This window comes from Polypterus senegalus, chromosome 18 (assembly GCF_016835505.1).
Source record: "Polypterus senegalus isolate Bchr_013 chromosome 18, ASM1683550v1, whole genome shotgun sequence".
NCBI classification, from domain to species: domain Eukaryota; kingdom Metazoa; phylum Chordata; class Cladistia; order Polypteriformes; family Polypteridae; genus Polypterus; species Polypterus senegalus.
The window spans coordinates 24,627,311-24,649,108 of record NC_053171.1 but is presented as its reverse complement, the minus strand read 5'-3'; the positions used below and the strand labels follow the sequence as shown (position 1 = coordinate 24,649,108).

Below are 21,798 nucleotides of genomic sequence, written 5' to 3'. Positions count from 1 at the left end.
CTTGAATTCTTTAGGACGTTCTACTTTGTCATCTACTCTTTGTCATTTATTTCTGGCCCCAGGCGTGGTTAAATCTCTTGGCACAAAGTCTTGTCTCGCAGTATGTGAAAGTGTCTCTCTGAGAAAGTCACGTCTAGCCTCTTTGAACAGGTCTCATCTCGTCCCAAGATTTTTTATATAATAGCGAGATACAGTATAACCTGATATATTATTTCGCTTTTCAACTGCTTCTGCACATTGCTTAGATGATGAAAATGTTGTTGTAAAGCATGATGTGTGAGGTAATGCTTGAACCCCGTCCACAACTCCAGACACTAGGCAAAAGTCCAAACTTTGACTTTATTAAATCTCCACAGTGCACAAAGCACCCTCTCCTCCACTATACTCATACAATAATCACAAATCACTAACAATACACAATCCTCTACTCCCAGACGAGTTGCCACCCTTCCACCCAGCTCAGCTCGCCGTCTGGGAGCTCCCATAGTCCTTTTATATTCCCTGACCCGGAAGTGTTCCAATCCCCAGTCCATGTGACTCTCAATCCCTTCCGGGTCAGGTACAAGTCCTTTCTTTTCACCCCGGAAGCCCGTCGCTCTTCCTTTGACGAACTTCCGGGTTAAAGGGCACAAAGAAGTCTTCGGTCCTCCCTGCAGCTCCCTCTTGCGGCCCCTGTAGTATCCAGCAGGGTCTTGTATTAAAACTACATGCTCCATTACTCCCTGCTGGTCTTCGGGGCACCTCCGTACTGCAGGGAGGGCTCCATCTGGTGGCCTTGGGGTAGCAGGCCACATCTCACAATACATAAGACACTGTTGAGGCCTCACTTGGAGTACTGTGTACTGCTTTGGTCTCCATGTTGCAAAAAAGACAAAGCAGTGCAAGAAAAAGTCCAAAGAAGAGCAACAAGGCTGATTCCAGGGCAACAGGGGATGAGGAAAAGTTGAACCTTTCTTGTTCAAGCAACCAGAGAGTAAGTGGTGACATACTTGAAGTACTTAAAATTATTAAGGGTATTAGCACAGTGTGGCACAGTATGGACACAGTTGGAAACTTGTTGAGGGCAGATTTCACACAAACGTTACAAAGTTTTTCTTCACACTAAGAACCATGGATTCTGTTTTGAAACTGTTGCTCCAGAAAATAAACAGGCAAACGGTGGCACAAAATAGCAACAAAAACAAAGAAGGCAGTGTCACCTGGTCTGGTTAAAGTGTTTCCAGGCTGGCACTTCTGAAGTCAGGCTGGCACTTCATCCGGTAGTCAGCTCTTCCCAAGACAAGATGACACCTTCCAGGAGCTTTTCAGCTTTATAGTCGTTGAACCAGAAGAGGCGGAGTCAGTTGCCTTCATTGGTCAGCTTCTCTGAGCTTTGAGTGGAAAAACAGATAATACTGTCAGCGACAGTGCCTCCTCGTATCCCAGGGTAGTACTGCTTCCCTTTGATGAGCCCAGAAGGTGACCCTCTAACACATGGAATAAAATGGCAAGTAGTGCGGAGGACAGCAGGACTTTAAAGACCTGGAAATGTTGAAAGTTGGTGTTATTTTGGACAATCTAGGTTTATTGGACAAGCTTGATAGGTGGAATGGCACGCCTTCTCCACAATTTTCTAATGCAGGGGTCCTCAATCACGGTCTCGGGGGGCTGCCGTGGTCACAGGTTTTCTTTCCAACTAGTTTCCTAATTAGAAGACAGTCCTTGCTGGTAATGAAACTTGGTATTTAACAATTTGGCTTTTTAGTGCTATCATTCATCCAAGAGAAATTTTAATTGCTCTGTAGGGTTTCCTTCTCTGAGAATATTATCTGTGTGTTTTGTGGACCAGAACAGATTTAAACTTAACAGTCCTTCCAATTCTCCTCTCATTTATTTCTAAACATTTTTTTAAACCAAATACTTCATGGTGCGTATTTACAAGTTTAAAAGGAAGCACGTTAGCTGAAGAGCTGCTAGTTTATTGGTTATTTGCATTTGATTATTAACTAATGTCTGGTTAAGAAAACAGTTAACAATTAAAACATAAATGCAATAAATGCATAAAAACTAAAACAGGCAATTAAGGGTTCCTAATTGTAACAGGGAAGATAGCTAAAATTAAGCCTAAAAGAAAGAGAAAATAAATGGGTTTTAATTAAGAAATGGGTTGAAATGAAAACCAGCAGCCACTGTGGCCCTCCAGGACTCTGAGTCTAATGTTTCCAAAAGGTTGTTTGCACAAAGAGATGTAGTCAGATTACTGAAACATCTTTTGAAAATAAATAAGTAAAATAGTTATATTTTGGATGATTCAATCAGTAAAAATCATCTTTATGTAGGCCATCTAAGGCTGAATGGTAGTGCAATGGTTAGCAAAGCTGCCTCCCGTCTCATATCCCAGATGTGTCTGCACAGTCTTTCCATGTGTTGGTCGGTTTACCCCAGATTCTTAATTACCATCTATATCTAAAACTTTAATGGATCTTTTGAGATTTTTGAGATCCTCCTGTATTTTTAGTGGAAACAGTACATTCAAACAATGGGTGAATGAATGGATGGAGAGCCAGCCATCCAAGAGCTTCATGCCCCTCTCTTCGTGTGTCTCATGATAACATGATAACCAGTGTTTCAGGACAGGTCATCAACCTGAAGCTAAGTATGTTCAGGCCCAGCCAGTACTTGGATGAGTGACAAGCCAGGAAAGTCTTGGGCTTCTGCTGGAACAGGTGTTGTTGAGGTCAGCAAGGGAAGCTTATCCAGTAGTCCGAATATGGATCTCAATGCCCCAGTGCAGTGGCGGGGACACTGCGCTGTAAAAATGGTGCCATCCTTCAGATGAGAAGTAAAACCAAAGTCCTGGCACTGTGTGGTCATTTAAGATCCCTGGGCATCCTTCATAAGGGTAGGGTGTACCCCGATGTCCAGGCTAAATCGCCCACCTCATCCTAGTCATTCTGGCCCCCTAATCATCCATCGTCTCTAATTGTCTATCTCTCTTACTACTTCACCACTTAACAGCTAATGTGTGGTGAGCATTCTGGCCCCAAAATGGCTGCCGTGACATCATCAAGGTGGATGCTACACATTAGTGGTGGCTCCCCACTCATCAAAGTGCTTTGAGTAGAGAGAAAACACTATATAAATGTAAAAAAATTGTTAATATTATTATTAATTAAACATGATGACAGCTTAGAGTAATGTCTCTAAAAAACAGCTAAGAACGCTTGTAATGAAGAGTCACAACAGTTTAAATTTCCAAAGAGGAGATTATTTCAAGATTATGGAGGCACTGTGTTTCAAAACCTGAAGTTCTTCTATGACTTTTTCTTGGGCCTTTCAGATATCACAATATGATCTCAGTTGTTTTCACATTTATAATTGCAAAAAGACGCAGCACAGATTATCACTGCTGTAACAGATGGCTTCTAAGCTATAAGGAAACTCTGCTGCCGATTTCCTGAACCATTAGTTGTGTCTTGGGATTTCTGTAACCTGAATAAAAACCAAACTGTTATCCTTTTGTAATTAAGCCAACTCACAATTGATCTAATGCAAACTTTATAGGTAATAAAGTAAACCTGAGACATAACAAACTGGAGAAACAAGTAAATTATTATAGCATTTACATAATAAACATGTTACATCGCACATAAATAATAAAAATCTGTGGTCTTCCCATTTTCGGTGGTTGAAACAGTGCCAGCATGAGATGATCACTGAACAAACGGGCAGCAAGACGCCCAAGGAAAAGCCAATTGCTCACTAGTTCTCCATGTCCTGGGCCCAAATAAACCTTTACAAGTTTTAAGAATAGCATCTACACATGTTCTTCATGTGAAACGAAAAGAAACAGCACAAAATAAAGTGTTCCCAGTGAGACCCCACTTAGTGCTAATAAACTGAAGGAAATGAGAAAAGCAATAAGAAAACAACATTGTAAGGGCTGGCTCCAGTGAGCTGGTCCTGGTTATTTCCACAGGTCCTGTCACATGTGGTCTCAGCAATGAACACAGACCTCCTGCTATGTGGTATCTCATAGGGTAGCATGACTGGAAAGGGCAGAGCTTCTGGGGTGGTCCAGATGTGTCATCACAGCTATTCAGAGGCTGCTCCTTCACTCTAAATTAGGAATGAGAAGAGAGGTTAGAAAGTGCATCTCATCTAAAGCCGTCAGCAAGTGTACCTCATGAGCTGAAATTAAACAAATCACCAGGGGCCTCATGTATAAATGGTGCATACGCACAAAAATATTGCATACTCCCGTTTCCACGCTCATATCGTGATGTATAAAAACTAAACTTGGCGTAAAGCCACGCACATTTTCACGCCAGCTAAATCCTTGACGTACACAAGTTCTCTGCTCGGTTTTGCAAACTGGTGGCACCCAGCGTCAAAGCAGTACTTTTGTTCCAGTGTGTTTTCCCTTTCTTTTTTAGATCCACGTCCCTGACGCAGCTTTATCAAATACACTGAAATTAACCGCATATTGTTTATTAGTTTAAGGTATCTGATTGTAATTAACCTGTAACAATATAATGGTCCATGGAATGGTCAAACTATTCCAAATACCATAGCTGCTTTAGCGTTGTTACTCTCAATTCACCACTCGGAGTTTTTATCCCTCTGTACCTGAGTGTTGAATCACAGCTCTACAGCTATCTGATCAGAAAGAGAATTATCGGTATACAGCATCAAGCAAACGCTGCCTCGGCCATGCTGTCTATTTGAACTACTCCCATACAGCAAATACTTCAGAGCTTTTCCAGAATGGACATTGCGGTTCAGAAACATTTTCATCCCAAGAACTATAAATGCACCCAATCAGTCCATCAAGTGCTTCTTGTAGAACTGTTTGTACTTATAAGTACAATTACCTCGCTGTAAACTTGCGATACAGTTATAATATTGCACAACCTGAGCCACATTATAAAGTGAGTATTTACATATGATGACGATATAATTTTTAAGATGAAATGTAGCAAAATGTTTATTACATTATACAGATAAAATGTTAACATCATTTAAATAATCTATATTGTTAATAATTAAACATGCGAGGACATGGTGTCGCATCGCTAGCAAGGAGCTGGTGCCCATTCAGAGATTGTTCCTGCCTCACGTTGTATTCTTGCTGGGACTGACACGACACGGGAAGGATAGATGGACAGAATAATTAAACATGTACTACAAAGATATTTCAATGTTTCTTAAAAGTTTTGAAGAATTGGCGTTCTAAGCTTACAGATGGCGTAACGTCTATTACATTAGTTATTTGGAGAAAGAAAAGGAAGGGCAGCAATTGGAGGTTAGTACATTTAAAAGAGACAGTACTGCTGTAGAAAATCATTTCATCGAAGGTCGCGCACAGCGCAGCAAGCATCTTGCGGGAGGCAGGAGCAATGTCTGGACGAGGCGCAAGTTCGTCACTATCATTGCACCACCGTGTTCCCATGTTTAATAACATGCTTTAACTCCTATCATCATGAAAATGATATTAAGTATACATCTCAGTATTTTAATTATTCAGAGAGCTGTAATATCACGAATGTAATGGATTCTGTGTCCTGTCGGAGGAAGAGAAAGCCCATTTAAGAAGTACGTAGTGATTCACACACATAGAGCACAGAGAAAATCAAATATAAAACAAAGCATATAACGTGCTACTTTAGTTACGATGGTATTTGAGAAACTAGTAAATTAAACCAGTTTATGATGTTCTACTTTGACAAAATAAACTACGTGATAAACTACGTGATTAAAGTGGAAATTTCAAGATTAAAGTTGACATTTCGAGCTTTTTTTCCCCACTGTGTGCGTATTTTTTTTCTTTTCTCCGTACCCTGATAAGCTTTCATATGACACTGAGATGGTGGGCTACGACTCACCTTTTCACGCTGACTTTGATATCTGACAACTTCTTTTTTATTTTGGGCACTGTGCGACTTTGTGAACTTGAGCTTTCGAGCTTTCGATCTAACATAATTTTTGTTCTTTTTGTTGTGTATACCAGTGTTTAAACCAACAAATAGTATTTTTTCCCTTGCCTCCACTTGGTATTCTCTGAAATTCTTCTATTTTCCACTGTGCTTTTGCCATTGTCTTTTCACAGAACGCTGAGCTTAAGGGCTATTTATATTGATTTGAATATTCAAAGGGGGTTAATTCTGGGAGGAGTTTGGGGAGTGGCAGCAGGCACGTGCACATGCATTTCTTTTCATGCTAACCAAGATTTATGGAGCGGAAGAACATGGAAGCTGGCTTTCGCACAGATTTATGCATCTGGATTTTTTTGTGTGTATGAACATTTCTGCTTTTGTCCGTACACCATGTTTTAGTGTGAATTTTACGCACGCCATTATGCATGAGGCTCCAGATCATTTGTCTTCTCTGGTTAACAACTTTACTGTATTTTCTGACTTAAAATAGACATAACTTTGAAGCAATATATAACAATTTCTCTCACTGAAACTCACTGGTAAATGGTTTTTGGGGTCACTGAATCCAATTGATACTTTTGATTTTTGATTCTTAATCATTTTAGAAATTTTAAAAGTGATTTGCATCCTCGACTCCATCTTATTTAGTTGCAGGCACTGTCATTTTTTTGCATTGCTGCTAATGTGTTGCAAGAGAAAACCATTTAGATGTTCACTTTGTCTAAAGTTAGTGCAAGGGTGGCATGAAAGGTCAGGGCTTTGCATTTCCTGGTATTTTCGAGATTCCTCAAAAAACGTCAAATAATAGGTTTTGAGTCATTTTGGTTTTGTGTTCTTGGTTCAAGACTTGCTTTTATTTACGAGTGCAAGCTTTTGTTTTCTGTTAGTTGTCAGATCAGTTAGGTAACAACTTTCGTTTATTTTCTAACTCATGTTTCTTCTTTTGGCCATATTCAAAGTGCCTGCGTGCCTGCTCATTTTTTTTAGCACAAGACCTTTGACCTCCCTTCCTTGGTAAGTTTTGTAATCTTTTGGCCATTTGGCCATTTTGGCTTGGTAATATTCTGTATTTACAATTAGAGCTTGGCATTGAGTATTTTAAGAATGCAGAATTTCACATATTGGCTTTAATATTTAGTCTATGTACTTTTCTTTTGTTTATTAATTATTTTCTTTTAATTTATTTTTTCTGTTGCTTTTTATTACAATTATTATTTGAAGGGTTTGATCTTTTAATATTTTTTATCGTTGGAATTATGTATTTTGCCTTTTTCTTTCATAAAATTATGAAAGAAAAATTTAACACCTACATTGAACAAGGCTCTGAACGGCTTTGGATTTCTCTCATAGCACTTTATGATGCCAACCTAAAGGAATTTTCTTCCTGCTCCATCTGTCTCAGTGTTCAAGTCTCTCCTCAGCTCTTTATCAGAGCCTGTTGTGCAGCCACCCGTAGATGTGAAGCTTCTTACAATGTGAGTTGCACTATATGACATAAAGACTGATTTGTTCATTCATTGGTGCCTATACCTCCTTCAAAATCCCAAGATGCCATCCACGCTGAGCATTCTCTGTTATACACCATCACTTGTATTTGTGTCTCCAACACTATGGTTACGTTTCGTCCCTCTGGGCATTTCATTTCACTCAGGCTGCAACCTTATTTAGTGTGTACTTCTTGTAGACAGTCTCCTCTAATTTACATCGAAGAATCAGAGAGCTGGCTTGTATATCGGTTCAGAGAACACGTCAGGGATGTTAGGATCAAAGAACTCTCTGAGCCCAGTCTGGCACATTTTATTTTTCTTGATCATTCCCTGTTTTCTGAAGCCTGTCACAAGCACTCAAAGGCACCGTTCAACAAAAAAAAATAATAAGAAGAAAACAGAAGATAAATGAATTGTTAAACTTGACTTGAATCATCTTTTAATTTTTGCAGTTATCTTCTCAGATGGTCAGCTTTCTCCTTCTTCTAGCTTCCCGCCTCCCTCATTCTTGATCACTTCTGTATCTTCTTTTTTTCCCCTTTTTCAGACACACACATTATTACAAATACTCCACTCCTCAACCAAACCCTTGGAGTTTTCATACTTTTTAACAGAATTAGCCTTCACCTCGACTTACCAAGTTGCCAATTTAGCTTTCTTAACACACAAAAGGAATTGAGTCGGGCCCTTGCCTGTGTGGAGTTTACACTCTCTCCTTGCCTGTGTGTGTGTTTTTTTCTCCCAGGTATTCCAGTTTTCCCCCATTTGCACATTAGTCTAAATGGCAACTCTATACTGGTGCTGTGTGTATGGGCGAGTGAGCCCACTGGTGGGCTGGCAGTCATCCAGGGTCTTGCATCCAGTGTTATGGTTCACCTGGGGATATTGCCCTGGCCCTATGTTTTTATTGACGTAGAAGCAGAGGGTGTATATCTCTCTATTATAAAAAAGAAATCTTGGAAGGGAGACTAGGGAGACGAGATTTGATCTTCTTGGAAGACAATTTGACGTCCCGTGAGAGACACGGACAAGCTCACGGACATCTAACCAAGCAGTTGTTGGAATGTCTTTGGCAGACACGCTTCATGTGCTCCCAGCTCTTAAAACAATGACAAGCAGAATACGCAGCTCGCCAGCACCTTGATCTGACTGATTCTCCTTGGCATGCGTTTAGCCAAATCCCCCCGCCCCAACCTCACAACGCAAGCAGCAGAGACGCAAAGTGGCAAACGGACAGCTGCTGTACAGGCTTTTAAATGATCGACGTGCAGCATGACAAGCAGAATACACAGCTTGCCAGCAGCAGCAACAAGCCAGCAGATGATCCGACCACTTCTTCTTTTGTTGTGTTCATCCCCCATCACAACGCGAGCAGCGTTATAAGTCCTGCGAGAAAGAGATTTAATCAGGGGACCGGGAATAAAAGACAAGTACAGTATTGTTTTTACAAAAGTTTTAAAGTAAAAGTGAAAATAATGCATATGTAACAATTCCCATGAAAATAACAATCTCTTTAAATTGTATATCCGGTAAACCAAACCTGGGGGTGGGCAAGCAAGGGGCGGAGCCCTCTAGTCTCATTAATTAAGCGTGCCAGAGCTTGCTAGTAATGGCCTCCTCCCCTACCCTACCCCTAACCCTTTGATCAAAGCCCTCTCCAGCATTTTGGCACAATAACCCTATCCTCCTCAGAAATTTTCAACAATTTTGAAACCCAAACAATTTGGATTCATAAAAGTCAAATTTTATTGTATGATGATAACATAGATAATAAGCCACAATGTTACAGCAAGAGTTTGGTATTTTAGAACAAGCTGTATCACTCTTGCACTTTTCATCATTTTCTACCATCCATTGTAAGGACCTAAAACATCAAAACCATTGAGTGATGTGCTTTAAAACTATTTTTTAGTGCCAGCAGCAATGAACAAGTACACTTCACGTGATTTTCTCCAGCTTCTGATCCATTACCCAAAGTTTTCCCTTCCCCACAGGGCTCTCACTTTTGATGTCAAGCACCCAAACTCCCTCGGGTGAGGTGCAACCTGCTCCCTGGACAATGGAAGGTGGGGAATTTTACTGAGGTGGTATGCCTGTTACACCGTAGCATAGACATCCAAAGGAGAGATTATGGAGGAAAGAAATGTGCAGAGTCTAATATAGCAAAGGCCGATATTCTGGCCAGCCGGGTTATAATGGCAGAAAAGTGTAGCAGCCTTTTAGGAATATGTCTTTACAGCAGTGGGCTGCAAGATTTAGAAAGTAGAGCAGCGTAACAGTAGCTTAACGTAACAGATATATGCAGGCTGTTATTCAGGTAGATAGGTGGGCCATTATACCAGCTTTTTGGGTATCTACCTCTTTGCAATTAGTCAGAAAATTGTTCTGCTGGGTTCAAAGGGTTGTTTATTTTTTACTTTGAAATTTGTGTTGTTTCCGAGTTAGTTTTTGTCATGTGTTTCTTGCTTTTATGTATTTTTTGTTAATTAAATATTGTTTATTGCTAAAATATGCCTTTTCTCCTCATGCTTTGTGGGTGGAACCTCAGGTGGCTTTGCCACCATGATGTCACTTCTCCATCTTTATATTCTGGTGGAAAAAACAGATTCCCTTAGAGTGCCAATAAACTTGAAGAGTGCAGTATTGTAAGTATTTTCACTTGATTTTCAGGCTTATTGTAAATTTTGGTTTCTGTTCTTGGATTTTGCTTTTGGATTTTGTATTGAGCATTGTTTGTTCTAAATTGCCTTTTTAGGCAGACCCCTTTCTGGCATTTTTTTGCATTTGTTTTTCTTTTTGTTTAATTCAAATACATTTTAGCATGTAAAAAGACCGTTACTCAGATTTGTCTTTCGAGCCAGAACTTTCTATGGCTCCTCTCCCTCGCAAGGCCTTTTGTATATTTTGAGACATGTGAATGTAGGGAGCACTTCATGGGTTTCTATCACACTTCTACGGAGAAGGATTTGAATGTGACACCCCCAGTAACTTTTGTTCCATCTGTTTCCCTAGAATGAGGGAGGAGAAACTGTCCGACAATCGTTGAGGTCACTTATGAAAGTCACAAAACTCCTCCTCTTATGGTCTTATCCACATTTAACCAACAGAGTCACCAGATTCTTTGATTCTTGAACTGTCGGAGCTCCCTGTCTCTGAATTGTTTTTGTTTTTCTTGCTGTATTTGTAACCCTCATTAAGACAATGATTTCTACCATACACAACAGTTTCTTTTCAAAACTGGAAACAGCCATTAAGCAGGGCATCCTCCAGGACACCAACCCGTCTTATTTTTTCTTTAGTTTGCTTTCACAAGATATTAATGATTGCGTATAACTTAAAATTTGCAAAGCCAGATCCCTTTTTGGGGCTGGTGTAGGCCAAAGCCTGCCTGTGAAATGGAGGGTCAGGCTGTCTCTTCTTAAGGTCTTTTAGTGGTCTCACGCTAATTTTGCTATTTTGAATGCATTCAAATCATAACATCCAGTGCCAACAGGATGAACTCCGGCACCAGGCAATCCTGAACTAAATTAAGCAGGTTTGATCATGCATGGATGGATGGATGAAACCTCCAGAGAACATTTTTATTATTATTAAGGTTATCACATAACCTTAACAAAACACATAATGTCATACAATATTATTTAGGCAAAATTATTTGTCAATGCTGTTGTCAGAGAAATATAGTAGCTAGGATTTGGTTCTTGTACCTGTCACCATGGCGTTTTGATTTTCCCATACTGTACAGGTGAATTTTAGCTGAAATGGGAAATCTAAATTGACTTCATATGCATCTGTGCAAGATTGGGAGTTGCAATGGACTGGAAACCAATGGTGCCAGGAAAGGCTCCAGCCCTCCACGGCCCTAAACTAGAAAAAGCAGGACTGAGAATATTAAGATATCACAATAATATCTGCTTTTACATGCATTTTTATTACTCTTTAATTTAATATTGTTTTTTGTATCAGTATACTGCTGCTGGATTATGTGAATTTCCCCTTGGGATTAATAAAGTATCTATCTATCAATCTATCTATCTATTTATTATATAGTGCCTTTCCTATCTATCTATCTATCTATCTATCTATCTATCTATCTATCTATCTATCTATCTATCTATCTAATAATTTACAAGAGGAGACACCATAATAGTCAGCTCTACTTATTAATGGATCACTGTCTCCCTCAGGTGGTTAAAGGTGGGTATTGCTGCTGCAGATGATAGAATTAGCTTCTAGTGACTAACCTTATTTCATTGGGGGTCGCAGTGGAGGTGAGGGGGTTTCTTTCAAGCCCAGACCTTCTATTAATTAGAATATCTGTCTCAATTAGCCACCATTCTTATTTACCACATTAGAGCTTAATCATGCCATTACAGAAGGCCTCAAACAAATTACCAGCTATGATTCCCAGATCTTGAGATTTTGCTGTGTTTAGTTTGAAGTGCCATTGTTAGTTAAGTGGCTGCCTACTCATCATTTTATGTGTTACTTTTTAATGTTTAGTATTTGTGACCTCTTTATTTGGTTAATTTGGCAAGCCAGCTAAAAAAATGCAATAATATGAAAAAGCGACTTCTGTTTTTTGAAATCTATGGAAACAATATAAGAAATAAATAACTCTGAATTGCCTTTTTGTTGACAAATGAGAATGAAAAATTAAATTCAAATAGTAGTAATGATCTGCGGTGTGCTGGCGCCCTGCCTGGGGTTTGCTTCCTGCCTTGCACCCTGTGTTGGCTGGGATTGGCTCCAGCAGACCCCCGTGACCCTGTGTTAGGATATAGCGGGTTGGATAATGGATGGATGGATAGTAGTAATGATGGTATCGTTACGTGTACAGAGTACAGTGAGATTCTTGCTTTTGTCTCTGAGCAACACGCAAAATGTCACTACTCTCTGGTGCCTTGACTAACAAGAGTGTTCTAAAACACAAAACTCTATTTCATTTAATAAAAACACAAATCAGCTTGCCTGATGTACTCCTGTTTCGATGCTCCCATTACTTGACAGTACTTAATACTGTAATCTCAAAAATAAAAAATAAAAAAACAGAAGATGGGATATGTGCCATGGAGAAGAATGAAGAATTCATGAAGACCTGTCCACTGCAAGCTGCTTCTCAGGTTATAGTGACCAGCATAATGCACTTAACAAGAGCCGAATTGGGTGCAAATGGTAGGAGCCATTACTTTGCTGCCAGTTAAGTCTGAAAAGTTATTAGGAATGTAGCAACTGATTAAAAAATTAAGAAATTTAAAAACATAAAAGAGCTTAAAAGGGTGGATTAGGATACCTTGATAATCTCCATGACCAAACATGCAGAAATGTCTTTGCATTTTACTTGTATATTTAGGCATACTGTATTGTCTGCTATAGTTACCATCTGGACCGATACTACTGAGGCTCTGAACAAGATGAGTCCCCCATATTTCTTCAGGTCCTTTGCTGGTCTCTGTTACGGTTCAATCTGTCTGCTGCAGCAGATACAGTCTCTCCTCTGTGGTAATGGTGTCACTCAAAAAACTGATAAGGAAGGCTGGCTCTGTCCTGGGAGTCAGTGGCAACTCTCTAGATGCTGTAATTGAAGAAGCGTACCTAAAAAAAAAATACTAGCCATCATGATCATGGGTACTCATTCTCTGTATGCCATTCTGGTAAAACAAAAAATCATCTTGAACAATAAACCGATCCAAGTGCGCTGCCGTATCTCTAAAGTGGACTTCTCTGTTCTTCCTCACGGAGTTCATCTGTATGCCTTCTCAGTTCTCCTTGTTATAGTTTGAGTCCACTCGAGGATCTGTAGGTCACTTGTGGAGTGCTGCTATCCTCACACTAAACAGTTTATAAGAATTGTGTGACTTTTTGATGATATTCCATCTGGTACTTCTCCTCCAGAGCTAGAGGTGTCCAAATACATTGCAGCTTAATTGTTGCCTGAAACAGTGAATTCTGACATATGGATGGATGCACTTTTAGAGTTTTTGAGGCACAATAAATTACCCTTTAGTTTTCCCTCTGATTTACTTGGTTTTGATCGTTCTCTCCATTTGTGTTTAGTGTTTATCCTCACATAATATGTTTTGTTTTGTCACTTTTTTTTTTCATTTTCATCTCCTTGAAGTAAACCGTATCATTGGTATAAAACAGAATTCACAAGCGGTGTCTGTATCACAATTGAAACTGTAGCTATATTTGTGCTGTATGTACGGTATAATGGAAAAAGCATTACCAAGGGAAGATTAACTCACTTCAAATTTTTAAACATTAGAAACATAAGAACATTAGAAAGATTCTGACAAGAGCAGGCCATTCAGCCCAACAAAGCTCAGCAGTCCTCTCCACTTAATTCTTCTAAAATAACATCAAGTCGAGTTTTGAGGGTCCCTAAAGTTCTCCTGTCTGCCACACTACTCGGTCACTTATTCCATGTGTCTGTGGTTCTCTGTGTAAAGAAAAGCAACATTTACCCTTAATACGTTTCCAACCACGTCCTTGTGTTCTTGTTGCAGAGTTTATTTTAAAATAATAACTGGGATCCACTGTACTAATTTCTTTTATAATTTTAAACACTTCAATCATTCCCACTGTTAATCTCAGAGTTCTTACCTCTCAGCCCTGGAATCTTCTTGGTTTCTCTTCTCTGGACTTTTTCTAGTGTTGCTGTCTTGTTCAGAATATGGAGACCAACACTGCACACAGTACTCCAGATGAGGATTCACTGGTGTATAATATAACTCAAGCATAACCCATGTCCCCGTGTTTCTGTTGAAATTGCTTTAAAATAACAGTCTCAATATGCTATATAAATTCCTTTCATGTTTTTAAACACGTCTATCATGTCACCTCTGAATCTTCTTTTGATTAAACTGTAAAGGCTCAGGGGCCTCATGTATAAACGGTGCGTACGCACAGAAATGTTGCGCAAGATGTTTCCACGTTCAAATCACGATGTATAAAACCTAAACTTGGCGTAAAGCCACACACTTTTCCACGGTACCTCATACCCCGTGGTACGCAAGTTCTCCGCTCGGTTTTGCAGACTGGTGGCACCCAGCGTCAAAGCAGTGCTACTGTTCCTGTGTGGTTTATCTGTCTTTTTCAGATCCACATTACTGACGTGGCTTTATAAATACACTGAAATTAACCGCATTTTGTTTATTAGTGTAACGCATCTGATTGTAATTAACTTGTAACAATATATGTACTGTTAGATCTTACCGCAGCTTTTGATACGGTGAACCATTGGATTTTAATTAATAGATTAGAGCTGTTAGGTGTCTCTGGCTCTGCTTGGACTGGTTCTCCTCTTATTTGTCAAATAGGGGTTTCTCAGTCCGTGTGGCTGGCCTTTCATCTGACTCTGCTCCTTTGACATGTGGAGTGCCACAGGCACAGGGCTCGGTTCTTAGACCTGTACTTTTGTCTTTATATATTCTTCCTCTATTACAGATTCTTAACTCTTTCAAAGACATCTCGTATCATCTGTATGCAGATGATATACAGCTCTATTTTTCATTTAAGCCTAACCAAATTAATACTTTGGTCACTTTGGTTGATTGTCTGTCTCAGGTTAATGACTGGCTCAGTAGTTACTAATTGTTGCTCCTCCTGTTCTTTATTCTGAGATCAGTTTAAAATGATCTTCTGTCTCTCCTGTTATTAAGTCGAGTCTACGTAACCTTGGGGTTATTTTTGACCAGTCCCTGACACTTGATGAGTATGTAAGGTCAGTCAGCCACTCGTATTTCTTTCATTTAAGAAATCTCTCAAAACTAAGAAATGTTGTTTCAAAATCAGAATTGGAGATGCTTGTTCATTCTGTCATTTCCTCACGGCTTGATTACTGTAATGCTCTCTTTACAGGTTTGAGCAAATCCTCTCTCTCACGCCTTCAGTTAGTTCAAAATGCAGCTGCCAGGCTCCTAACTCATGCTATCACCCCCATTTTGCACACACTGCACTGGCTCCCAGTGTTTTATAGAATTCATTTTAAAGTTTTGCTAGTTACTTTCAGAGCTTTGCATGGACAAGCTCCTGAGTACCTAACCAGCCTGCTCCAACGCCATAGCGCTTGCCGGACTCTAAGATCTGGGCAACAGGGCCTTCTCGTTGTCCCACGCACTCGGCTAAAAACCCGTGGGCACCGTGTCTTTCAGTCTGTGGCACCAAGACTATGGAATAGCCTGCCTTGTGGTCTGCGTGGAGTCGAGTCTGTTGATTCTTTTAAAAAACAACTAAAAACATTTCTTTTTAAACAAGCTTTTAATCAGTGCGGAATAGTTCCAATTTGTTGATTTATTGTTTTTATTGGTTTTGTTATAACTGTTGTATTTGTACTGTATTTGCTGTTCAGCGCTCCGTGACCGTTTGTCTCTGAAGGGCGCTTTATAAATAAACTACTACTACTACTTAAATTATTCTCTTGTGAAAGCGGAGAGACCTACAGACAGACAGATGTTGGATTTTATATATAGAGAGATAAATAAAAAATGACAGGAAAAGAGCCAAAAAACATTCAGGCAACTCAAATCCAAGCATTTATGATAATACTGTAGCTGGATATCATTTCTTGAATATTAGTAAATGATCTGCACCTGTCATGTGAATTGAGCGCCTGAGGTATTTTTAACTTCTATAGCTGATTAAATGCATTTTCACACTCTTCACTATTTTCTTTTTCTGTTTTTCATGTTACTTTCTTTACATACGTTTATGTTACAATGTTTATATGGTCATTATTGTCACATGTGAAGAGTACACTGAAATTGTCACTTGCACGTGTTAATCAACATGCAACATGTCCCCAGCACCGTGATAAGTGAGTGGAATTTCCTTACCTTGAATATTCTGTCTTCTTTACCTGAACGGTATAGCAACAGAAAGATCCCATCTAATTTGAAAGAAAAATAAAATCTAAGGTGAGTCCACAAGGGTTAGCGTCACCCGTTAGGCTCTGTGCAGTCAGTGTGGGCATCTGCCTCTTATGTAGCCAAAGGGTATTTGAAAAATAAGAAAGCAGCCACTGTAGCCCCCTCAACCCTAAAAATTAGAAATGTAAATATCAGCGCACCTGAATTATCAGTAACAGTTCGGGACCCAGTCCCTTTGTTTCAGTTCTCAAGGAGGAAAAAAATAACACATAAAGTTGATATTAAGGGAAAAGCAGGAAAAATAAGCCCCATCACAAACCTGACTAACTGAAACTTTTCAGTCTTCTGCATAATTAACCTTATGAGTGTCATTATTTTTTGGTCCATGCTTTATTTTGAGGTCATATTTTGGTTTTCTTGAGCTTACCAAAATTATATTGTTCTGCCTCCCTTTTAGTAAGGTCATTTTTCATTCTGGTGGCCATCTTGGTTGTGGCATGATCTGCTGGTTTTAGGTCATGTGATCCCCACCTTGTGATGTGTGACATCATCACTGCCAGCCTATATAAAGATGAGGGTGCAGCCTTTTGGGATTTTCAAAGCAATCTTTTACTTAGTCAATGATTTCTCTTTGGCTAGTTTGATTGCTGAATTCTGCTCAGATTGCTGATGAGAAAAAAAAAATATTATTAACTGTAATGATTATAAGTAGTTACTTCTCAATACCAAGTACTGTATTTTGTATTAATCGTGCTGCAGAGAGCTATATGATTTATTATTTCTATATGATCTGTTCTTCATTTAGGTAGAAAAAGAATTAAGCTTATGCACAGGATAAGGGACTAACTTTTATGAGAAAATGCTGACCTCTTGATACTAACAGAACACCCTGTGATATTATAAATCAGTGTTACAGTTTCTAAATTCTTGCTTAAAATTATTTGATCATATTTCTTAAAGCTGTGAGTGCCCTGATAACCTTTTTATCTGAAAGAAGCAATGTACACATTCCAATTCAGGGAGTCAAAAGCTATTATAATTTATGTATAACCTCAAAATGAACTGCCATATACACTCACCTAAAGGATTATTAGGAACACCTGTTCAATTTCTCATTAATGCAATTATCTAATCAACCAATCACATGACAGTTGCTTCAATGCATTTAGGGGTGTGGTCCTGGTCAAGACAATCTCCTGAACTCCAAACTGAATGTCAGAATGGGACAGAAAGGTGATTTAAGCAATTTTGAGCGTGGCATGGTTGTTGGTGCCTGACGGGCCGGTCTGAGTATTTCACAATCTGCTCAGTTACTGGGATTTTCACGCACAACCATTTTATAGGGTTTACAAAGAATGGTGTGAAAAGGGAAAAACATCCAGTATGCGGCAGTCCTGTGGGCGAAAATGCCTTGTTGATGCTAGAGGTCAGAGGAGAATGGGCCGACTGATTCAAGCTGATAGAAGAGCAACTTTGACTGAAATAACCACTCGTTACAACCGAGGTATGCAGCAAAGCATTTGTGAAGCCACAACACGCACAACCTTGAGGCGGATGGGCTACAACAACAGAAGACCCCACCGGGTACCACTCATCTCCACTACAAATAGGAAAAAGAGGCTACAATTTGCACGAGCTCACCAAAATTGGACAGTTGAAGACTGGAAAAATGTTGCCTGGTCTGATGAGTCTCGATTTCTGTTGAGACATTCAAATGGTAGAGTCAGAATTTGGCGTAAACAGAATGAGAACATGGATCCATCATGCCTTGTTACCACTGTGCAGGCTGGTGGTGGTGGTGTAATGGTGTGGGGGATGTTTTCTTGGCACACTTTAGGCCTCTTAGTGCCAATTGGGCATTGTTTAAATGCCACGGGCTACCTGAGCATTGTTTCTGACCATGTCCATCCCTTCATGACCACCATGTACCCATCCTCTGATGGCTACTTCCAGCAGGATAATGCACCATGTCACAAAGCTCGAATCATTTCAAGTTGGTTTCTTTAACATGACAATGAGTTCATTGTACTAAAATGGCCCCCACAGTCACCAGATCTCAACCCAATAGAGCATCTTTGGGATGTGGTGGAACGGAGCTTCGTGCCCTGGATGTGCATCCCACAAATCTCCATCAACTGCAAGATGCTGTCCTATCAATATGGGCCAACATTTCTAAAGAATGCTTTCAGCACCTTGTTGAATCAATGCCACGTAGAATTAAGGCAGTTCTGAAGGCGAAGGCGAGTCAAACACCGTATTAGTATGGTGTTCCTAATAATCCTTTAGGTGAGTGTAGATATATATATATATATATATATATATTTTTTTTTGTTTAATACACAAAGAAGGTATATAGAGGGAGGCCCTACGTTAGGCTGCAGGCTGTCCGATCTGACCAGTCTGTGGCACTGAGCGGGGGGGGTGGTATAGCAGCAGTCTCTTTGACTCACCAAGAATAAAGAATTTGCTTTTTACTTTAAATTGGTATTTTTCTCCCGTTGTTTCCAACTTCAGCATCCACACTGACTTTCATTAAAGAAAAAAGCCCCCAAAGCTACTTAGTTTAAGGCTCTTGTTAGTTTTACTGAGTTTGACCTCTGCCTGTTCTGGACTATTAGATTGCTTCTCTCTGTGTTACGGTACTTTTAATCTCCTGGTTTCATTATTCATAATAATCTTAACAACATTAAAAATTACAAAAGACATTCAATGTTCTCATAAATGATGTTATTTGTGTTTCAAGGAACATAGTAACCAGAATTTGTTCCCCTACCCATAACATTCTCTGATTTTTATAAAAGTGAAATGATTTTAATGAATGCACAATTAAAACCTCAGTACTGAAATAAGAAATATGAAATGTGGCTGTTGTACCAGTCAGTTGTGATGCAGTTCAGTTTAGCAGTCGCTCTACGTCTCTGTCCTCACCTATGATCACAAGGTTTTGGTAGTGACAGAAAGAACTTGATTGTGGAAAAGGTTGTCTGCACTCAGCCTTAGAGAATGGGTGAGGAGTGCTGACATTCAGAAGGAGCCCAAAGTAGATCTGCCTCTTCCTCACATCAAAAAGAGCCAGGTGAAGTGTTTTGGGCATCTGATGGCATGCCTCCCTGGAGAGGTGCTTCAGACATTTCGAACTAGAAGAAGACCTCAGGGCAAATCCAGGGCAGACCTTTGTTATCCTCCTGGATGAGTTGGAGGAGATGGCAGGTAGAAGGGACATGTTTTTATTTTACAATATTTGTTGTTATGCATGGCTTTTCCATAACCTTATTACCTGTGGATAGAAGCTGTCTCTGTTTCCACTGGTGTGAGTGCCAGTCATCATGTAATGTTTGCCAGAAGCAAAGAGTGAGAAAAGCAAATGTGTACGTGTTGGGTATGGTCTGAAGTGAAAACAAGCAGCCAGGACCCAAACATGCTCCATGCCACCTTCACCCCCTCAACAATTCTTTATATTCCTGAGCCGAACAGCTGCCACGATGGAATACAGTGAGCACCCATACAGGTTCATGAGAACAGATAGAGAAGTGTAAGCTGCCATCAGACATCAGAGAAAGTAAAGATGTTGGCGTGTCTTCTTGACATCAGACAAAATGTGTTAAGCTCACTTCAGCTTCTCAGTGAAATTTAAAGTTGCTTGACTTCTTCACAGCACTCTCTGCACTGTAGATGGCAACATGGTCTTCCTTCTCCTTACTATGAAAAGCTGCTTGGGTTTGCTGACACCAAGGGTGATACTGTCATTAGATCAAGGGCAGTAGTGTCAAAGAGCACTGGAAAATAAAGAATGAGATGGTAGGAGCAGGTGGTAAGAAGACATGAGGGGAATATGATTGACAGTGCCTGGAGAAGACCTGACATAGAGAGGCCGTAAACTTAAGAATGGCACACTGATTGTGAAATAGGTTGGGACAAATACCCACAGCAAATAGGTCGCTCAGCCCACTCAAATCAGGTTGGGGAGCATGCACTGGTACAGCGTGTTCCTGCACCGACCACATGATGAAACAGCTCAGGTTTCTGGTTGGCAACTCCCCAGGCAGTCACGTGGTCAAATCCCACCCTCCAGAAACGACCACCTTCCTGCTTCTCCACCTTCTGTGCTGGATCACCCTTGGGGAATCGCGCCACATGGCCGTAGTGCCGTAACTGACACTCCCTCACAATGCAGGTAATGTGCCTCATTTGGGACTCCATGAGGAACCGCTCATTCAACACAAAGTCAAACCAGCAGTACCCAAGGATTCTCCGAGGTCACACAGTACTAAAGGAGTCCAATCTTCATCTCAGGTCACTGGGTAGCGTCCATGTCTCGCAACCATATAGCAAAAAAGGAATCACCAGGGGCCTCATGCATAACGCTGTGCATAGAATTTACACTATAACATGGCGTGCGGACAAAAGCAGAAATGTGCTTACGCACAAAAAAATCCAGATGCATGAATCTGTGCGTTCGCCCACTTCCACGTTCTTCAATATAAATAGCCCTTAAGCTCAGCGTTCTGTGAAAAGACAATGAAAAATGGAAGAACTTCAGCGAATACCAAGTGGAGGCAAGGAAAAATGTACTATTTTTTGGTTTAAACAGTGGTATAAACAACAAAAGGAAGTTGATCGAGTGACAAAGTTTATGTTGGAGAAACTCGAAATCTCAAGTTCACAAAGTCACACAGTGCCCGAAATAAAAAAGAAGTTGTCTGATATGAAAGTCGCCGTGAAAAGGCGAGTCGTAGCCCACCGTTTTAGTGTCATATGAAAGCTTATTAGGGTACAGAGAAAAAAAAATCGGAACACAGTGGGAAAAAAGCATGAAATGTCAATTTTAATCTCGAAATTTCCACTTTAATCATGTAGTTTATTTTGTCATTAAAGTAGAACAACATAAACTTCATCTTAAAATGGTTTAATTTACTAGTTTCTCAAATCCCATTGTAACTAAAGTAATACATTAAATGCTTTGTTTTGTATGTGTTCTTCTATGTGCTCTATGTGTGTGAATCACTACGTGCTACTGGACTTTCTCTTCATCCGAGAGGACACAGAATCCATTACATTCTTGATATTACAGCCCTCTGAATAACTAAAATACTGAGATGTATACGTGATATCATTTTCATGATGATAGGAGTGAAAGCATGTTATTAAACATGAGAACACAGTGGCGCAGTGATTGCTCATGCCTTACGCAAGATGCTTGCTGTGCCGTGTGCGACCTTCGAGGAAATAATTTACTACAGCAGTACTGTCTCTTTCAAACGTACTAACTTCCAATTCCTGTCCTTATTTTTCTTTCTCCAAGTACCCAATCGCCACACAATCAGCACTGTAATAAACATTAAGCCATCTGTAAGCTGAGAACGCTGATTCTACAAAACTTTTAAGGAACATCGAAATATCTTCATAGTTCCTGTTTAATTATTCTATCCATCCAGTGTCATGCCAGTCCCAGCAAGAATACAGCGTGAGGCAGGAACAATCCGTGAATGCCAGCTTATTTATTAACAATATAGATAATTTAAATTA

General features: G+C 39.9%; 1 long non-coding RNA gene across 1 annotated transcript; it reads right to left on the bottom strand.

Annotated features, from left to right (window-relative positions):
• Positions 1–4,011: 4,011 nt before the first annotated feature.
• Positions 4,012–16,768, bottom strand: LOC120518987. The gene is made up of 3 exons (XR_005631350.1): positions 16,700–16,768; positions 16,240–16,292; positions 4,012–4,098 (listed from the first exon to the last, which is right to left on the bottom strand). It is a non-coding gene; the product is annotated as an uncharacterized LOC120518987 (long non-coding RNA).
• Between the last annotated feature and the right edge of the window lie 5,030 nt (positions 16,769–21,798).